Genomic DNA, 6,580 nt, shown 5'->3' with positions numbered 1-6,580 from the left:
GCCACGGCTGACAAAGACCCCCTTGGTGACACACAAACCCACTTCCAGGACCTGGGTGCTTCCTGGAGAAGGGGGACCAGAAAAAGCAGCTCCCTCAGGGCCCAGGGCATGAGGAGGGGCCCCAAGCATGAAAGGGAGCAAGAAAGACCACCTAGTCAGGCTGCCCACAGATGCCATGACCTTCCGTCCCCTTCCGAGGAGCCACCAGGGGCCCCTACCAATGTTTACAGCCTCCAGAGTCATGTCCCAGTCAGATGAACCGACCAGATGCAAAGATTTGTCAACCTGCTTAGAAGCAGAAAGGCCACAGAGAAGCCCAAGTCGAAACCTGGAGCTCATCCAGGCCACCAGTCCTTAGGCAGAGAGGCCCCTGGGAGAGCTTCTTCCACACCCTCTTAGATCTCCCCTTTCAGACACCAGGGACTGGCCCTCACACAGGGAAAATGACCTTGCTACTGGCAGAGGTGGGAGACAGTGCCCTGGGGCCTTGGAATACGGGCCTTTCCAAGGTGCCAGTCTGTACCCTACACAGTGAGTTTTCAAGAACTGTGGCCCACACCCAGCCTCTCATCCTTTTTCAAATACAGGTAGACTGGGGCTTCCTTTGGTCACATATAGCTCAACAAGTCAGACATGTCCCTGGGAGTGAGTGTGTGTAAAGCAGGGCCCTTGAAAAACACCTAATCCGTGAGCCAACAAAATCATTTGATGGCCTGTCATCTGGGTAACTGAGAACAGGTCCACAGTGGTGGTGGGAACAGCGGCAGGGGCAGGGAAGATCAGAGCTGGCCTCGAAGAGGACCAGTGAAGTGCTTGTTTTCAACAGAACAGGCTGTACCTTGAGCTCCCAGTCAAGTACTTCAAAAGTTAGTTATCCAAATAGACTCAAGTTGGACGTGGGCAGCCAGGACTGCAGGTAGCAGAAGCCCAAGCACCCCACTGACAAAAGGAAACAGGGCTTTCAAAGCAGCCTCCAAGGAGTCTGAATCCGAGGCTCTGGGGAGGGGAAAAGCACATGCAGGTGTTCCCAAAGTGAACGCTCTAGGGCCACCAGAGTGGTGTTTATGGAAAAATTGGAAACTGAAGGCAACAGCGTGTGATCTGCAGTGGGATGATGCCTGGGGGTGGGCAGAATGCAGGAGGCTGTAAGCTCAGTGGAGCACCTGGCTTTGCCCTCCCACATGACATCCTGGGGAATCTATGTCTCAGGTGCTTGGGAACAGTCAAGTGGAATATGAGGTCACTCCACTGTGCTCAACCACAGCCCTCCTGTGGGGAGAGCTCGACCTGAGGGGCGGTGGGGGCAGGACAACAGGAATCTGACTTTGGGGCCAACTGAGTGGGACCAACCAGCCAGCAGCACCAGCCAGAAGACAACAAAGCCAGAAGGGGAAAAGGATGGGAGGGGGGCATCAACTCAGGCAAAGCCAATCAGCCCACTATGGACCCCATCTTCTGGGAGGGACAGTCACCAGGGGTCTGTTTGACCCCGGGATCTCTCTTGGTGGTAGCAGACCTAGGACTTGCCAGGGCCTAGCCCTTCAGCAGAAGCCAGCCACAAGCCTGCATGTTGCTAGTGAGGGGAGTGGAGACAGGGGAACATTTGACAACCCATCCAGGGCCTGGCCCCCTGAAACAAGGCAACTGGCAGCAGATGGGAGCCTTTGTAGGCAACCTGAAACCTATGCTTCTGTGCTTTCAGACAAGAGACAAGCTGGGGATCCCATCTCTGTCCCCAGACTGCCTCCCCCACACTGGGCCAAGGCTGCCTCTCCACATCACCTCTGTGACATAATGAAACAATTAAGGAAGCTGACCACTTAATTGGCTGCCTGTCCCATGACCCAGATTCTAGACTCTCCAGAGAGCTTTTTTGGGGCACCCCAACCCTGGTCTGAGGCCCTTCTGCCCTGAGCATTCAATGCTTGGGTAGAGAATGCTCCTGAGCTAAACTGACTCCATGGCTAGTCAGAGTTCTCAGGAGGAATGGGCAGCCCTGCTGGCCCCATCAACTGACAGGGAGCCCACAGCAGGGGACCCCCATGATTACTCCCCGGTTCCAAACGTGGATTCAAGGGAGGCTTTGGAGAAGCAGGGTGACCAACCTGAGAGCCCAGACCCGGGCTCCCGAGTATACTTGACCCCACAGGGCCCCAACCCAGAAATGGTCAACAAGGAAGATAACAATACCATCCTTGGGCTGTCCTTCCCCAGGAAGCTCTGGATGATCATAGAGGATGCGGCCTTCACCTCTGTGCACTGCAGCGACAAGGGAGACACTGTGGTCATTGAGGCAAATCTCTTCCAGACGGCGGTCCTCCAGCTCAGGGGCGCAGACCAGATCTTCAAGACAGACAGCATCAAGAGCTTCATCCGTGAAATGAACCTGTATGGATTCAGTAAAATCTGCCCTTCGAGGTGCTCTGCAGGGAAGAAGAAGCTGATGGTAAGGTAGAAAGCCCTCCTGGGGAGACTAGACTAGATGAGCTGAGTGCTGGACAGGTTTCATTTCCCAGAAGAACATTGTTATCATGAGAGGGTAGTTAAGGAAAGAGGAGGAAGCAGGGTCTGTCATGTTCCACCACCCCCCTTAGACAGGATCCACAGGGGTGACTCCAGACCCTGCAGGGCCACTTGATGCCAGGGACCACCAGTAACACCTTAAGTGAGGCTGGCCCCAGGGGAGCTCTAGGGAGCAGCGTGCTAGGGCCTCATAACCTGCCAGGAATGAAGAGACCTTGTCTCCATACTTAGGCATGGCCAGGATGGTGGTAGGGAGGAGGGTGGTGAGGAAGGCTCTTCTCGCCCTTGCTGTCTAAAGTAATTCATTTCCTTTCAGATCTATCGCAACTTCAACTTTCAGAGAGACAAGCCTCTCCTCCTGCAGAACATCCGGAGGAAAGGTGACCCTCAGCCCACCACCAGCGCAACAACCACCCCAAAGAGAAAGAAGCGAGCGGTGGAGACCAGATGCTCTCCTCGATTCCATCATGAGTTCACCCAAGAGACGGACAAGAACGCCCAGAATGGAACCCCAGAAACCCCCAGCCTGCACTCATTTCTGTTCTCTGGCCTTTGATCTGTGTGCAATCAAGCCAGGTGGGCCAGGGGAAACCATCTCCCCAGTGAGCAGGGTGGCCCCAGTGACGAGGGCGTGTCCAGCAATGCCACGTCTGTACCCCTGGCTACTGCTGGAAGGGAGGGAGCAGGGGAACTGACCGACAGCGCCCCGGACTACCCAAGTTACAATTTGGTGATGGCTGTGTACAAGACCTTTTACTCCACCATGATGGCAGCCCTTTCAGTCATGGCCCCAGATGAGGCCTCTGAGGCGGAGGAGTAGCAGGGAGAGTCCTCAGATTACAAGGGTGCCCTCCGTGAGCAACTCAAACACAAACAAAATTCCTGAGCTTCCAGATCCCTAGGGACACTCAAAATCACTCTCTTGTAATAAAAAAATCTATTTATGTTCTAATAAATTAAAGTGAAACTCTGTGGGAGTAAAGTATCAAACGAGAACTGCGAGTCTGTGTTCTTTATATTTGTCCATGTGATTCACACTGCACAGGATGAGCCCAATGAGGCTGCAAGCCCATGCCCCAGGCAGGCTTCTGTCTGGTCCCCATGGTCCCTTTTTTCTGAAGCAGCAACATTTCACATGCTCAGCCAAGAGTGTGGTTGCTGAGTTGAGTGCAGAGGCCAGCACAGGATGGGCTTGTTCTTGGACCTTGGTTCCTGACAGTGGGGGTGTCACTTTCCATGAGTCATGCATCCTGAAGCGGAAGGTGCTCCTCAAGGATCCCCCGATGATACCACAAGTTTCTGATCAGCAGCTGAGCATCTCCAACTCTCGATCCATGGCCCTCTCTAAGATGCTCAGCAGAAAATAGGGTCACTCACCCCACCCGCCAAGAGCCTTGCAAACGCATGACCCCAAACCCAAAGATAAGTACAAGGTTCCCACAAGGTGAACACCATCCCTTCTTGCTCTGCCCTCACAGCTGTATTGACGAGCCTGTGTTTGGATGTGATGCGTACAGGCAGCGTGTCCAACATGCAGGCCTTGTCTTGGCTCACAAGACAGTTTACAGCAGGGCAAGGGTCACCTGCAAGGACACACTGCGGCCTGTTTCTGGGCCTGCGGGCCTCTCTACCAGCCCGAGGCCTCGCTGTCTGCTTATGCTCAGCCTGCCCCCAGCCTTCCCCCATTACTCCCTGGGCACTGTTTGGGCCAGAACAGACAGGGGAAAACACTAACCGATTTCCTAACAACACGTTTCTCTCAACCACCCAGATCCAGCAAAGCCAAAGTTAGTGGCAACGCTAGCATTCTGTAAAGGTCAAAGGCCCAGAAACTCTCACTGAGTCCAGAGCAGCACCACATGAGGGGAGTCCCTGCCCCGGGCCCCACACCAAGTGGGCACCACAGGGCATGACTGATTCAAACACAACCAGATGTGCATGTCCAGGGTGGGGTGGGAACTCAGGGTGTCACCATGTGCTGATCTCTCAGTCACCTCCCTTTTGAGAGCCGAGTCTGGACAGGACTCCTGCCCAAAGGGATTCCGGTGCTAGGGGATGTCCACCTGGAAGATGTCCCTCCCACCCCTCCCTGGCAAGGCCTGCAACAGCCAGCGGGATTTGGCGAGCACAGTCATTTACTTCTGTCGCAGGTCGGGTAGCAGGGCTTGAATCTCCAGCTCTTCCAGCTCGTCGGGACCTAGGTTTTCTGGGCATAGCAAAGTGTCCCCAGTGTCTGCAAGACCTGTGTGCAAAGACAGGAGACAGAAAGAGAACAAGGTCATTCAAAGCCGTGCCTCCTAGAGACGAAGACCGTATCATGGAGGGGACGTGAGGTGAATTGGGTCTTCTGGCTGAGCAATTCAGACTGGCTCACCTTGGCAAAGGGAATTCAGGGCAAGACCAAGCGAGGGAGGGAGCAAATTGAAACGGAGAGGCCTGGTGCTCCAGGAACCCACCAGGCCATGGGGAGCTCTCAGTCTGCCCACTGAAGGCCGCAGGGACAGAGCAGGAGGGCCCCGGTGGGGAGCCTGTGAACATCAGGTCCCCAAACGTTTTGCCAGCAGACAGGTGTTGCTGTGGGGCCTCACCGCTGGGGAGTCAGGGGACTTGCTCAGGCCCGGCCGCAGGCAGTGGGGGTGGAACTGCCTGGGTTCCCAGGCTGGGTGCTGTGCTGCCTCTCATGGTCTCTGCTGGGCACACACACGTGGGGACACACATACACACACACGTGGGGACACACACACACGTGGGGACACACACACACACGTGGGGACACACACACACACGTGGGGACACACACACACACGTGGGGACACACACACACATGGGGACACACACACACACGTGGGGACACACACACACATGTGGGGACACACACACACATGGGGACACACACACACACGTGGGACACACACACGTGGGGACACACACACACGTGGGGACACACACACGTGGGGACACACACATGGGGGGGCACACACACACACACACACACAGAGGCAAGTGCCACGTACAGACCTGGATGTGCCTCTGCCTCAGAGCACAAATGGGGACTGAGGCCCAGAGTGGTGGTCAGGGAACCCAGCCACTGTCTCCCAGCCCAGGCACCCTCTCTGTCCCTCTGAAGAACCCTCAGTTTCCCCTACACCCCACCAACTGGTTCAACAGAAAACAAATGATCACAACCTGGCTGAGATCCAGGGCAGCACCATGGCCAGGCAGTGCAGGGCAGGGCATCACTTGCCCACAATCACTGTGCAGCCAAACTTGTCCCCATCCCACAGCAAGGCCTGGATCTGGGCGGGGCTCATCCCCAACCTCTTCTTCAGCAGCTCCCACCAGGCCACGTCCTCCCAGTCTCCGGTGCACCATGTGGACGGCCAGGGTACAGTGCTGGGACTACATAGCATGGGCTACCATTGTATCTCCAGGGTCTTGACACTCTTTAAGACGAAACCTGCAAAATGCTGTCAGAAGGACAGACAGCTAAACCTCATCTCCCAGGGCTCCCAGGGCTCCCAGGGCCTCTTGTTGCTGCAGATATACAGAACCACAAAGGTCTGGAGCTTGATACAGCAGTCCCCAAGCTCACAGCCCTGGGCTGGACCTCAGCCCTATGAACCTGAGCTTCCTCCAAGCCTGCTGACACAAAATGGGGGGTGGTGGTCAGAGAGGGCTGACTCCTTCCATCTGTCTCCACATGGTCTGCTGACAGGTGGATGGTGACCCAGATGACACATCCATCACATGGAGACGGTGGGGAGGTCAGGAAGGAGGACGAGACAGCAGGAGAGAGGCACGTGGTGAGTTCCAAGACAGAGGGCCCCAAAACACTGGGAGCATTGAGGAGGGAGGGCAAGCCCCTGGCTTCACCGCCCAGAGGCTGGGCTCTGGTCCTCTCCCAGCACAGACAGGCACTGTCCTGGGCTTGACTTCCCCCACCCAGGTCACCACCCCACCCCTCAGCTCCCAGCCCCATCCCTGCCCATGCTCTGCAGATCCCCCATCTCAGCCCAGGGCTACTGAGGGCAGTTCCATGCTAACCAATCTGGCCTTG

General features: G+C 56.0%; 2 pseudogenes; one reads left to right on the top strand and one right to left on the bottom strand.

Moving 5' to 3' along the window:
• Positions 1 to 1,960: 1,960 nt before the first annotated feature.
• On the top strand, positions 1,961 to 3,409 carry LOC133052904 (heat shock transcription factor, X-linked member 3-like; annotated as a pseudogene).
• Positions 3,410 to 4,571: 1,162 nt separating this feature from the next.
• On the bottom strand, positions 4,572 to 6,020 carry LOC133051588 (EOLA-like protein; annotated as a pseudogene).
• Between the last annotated feature and the right edge of the window lie 560 nt (positions 6,021 to 6,580).

This window comes from Dama dama, chromosome X (genome assembly GCF_033118175.1).
Source record: "Dama dama isolate Ldn47 chromosome X, ASM3311817v1, whole genome shotgun sequence".
Taxonomy (NCBI): Eukaryota; Metazoa; Chordata; class Mammalia; order Artiodactyla; family Cervidae; genus Dama; species Dama dama.
Note: the sequence above shows the minus strand (reverse complement) of the source record. Positions and strands in the feature narration are given on the sequence as shown.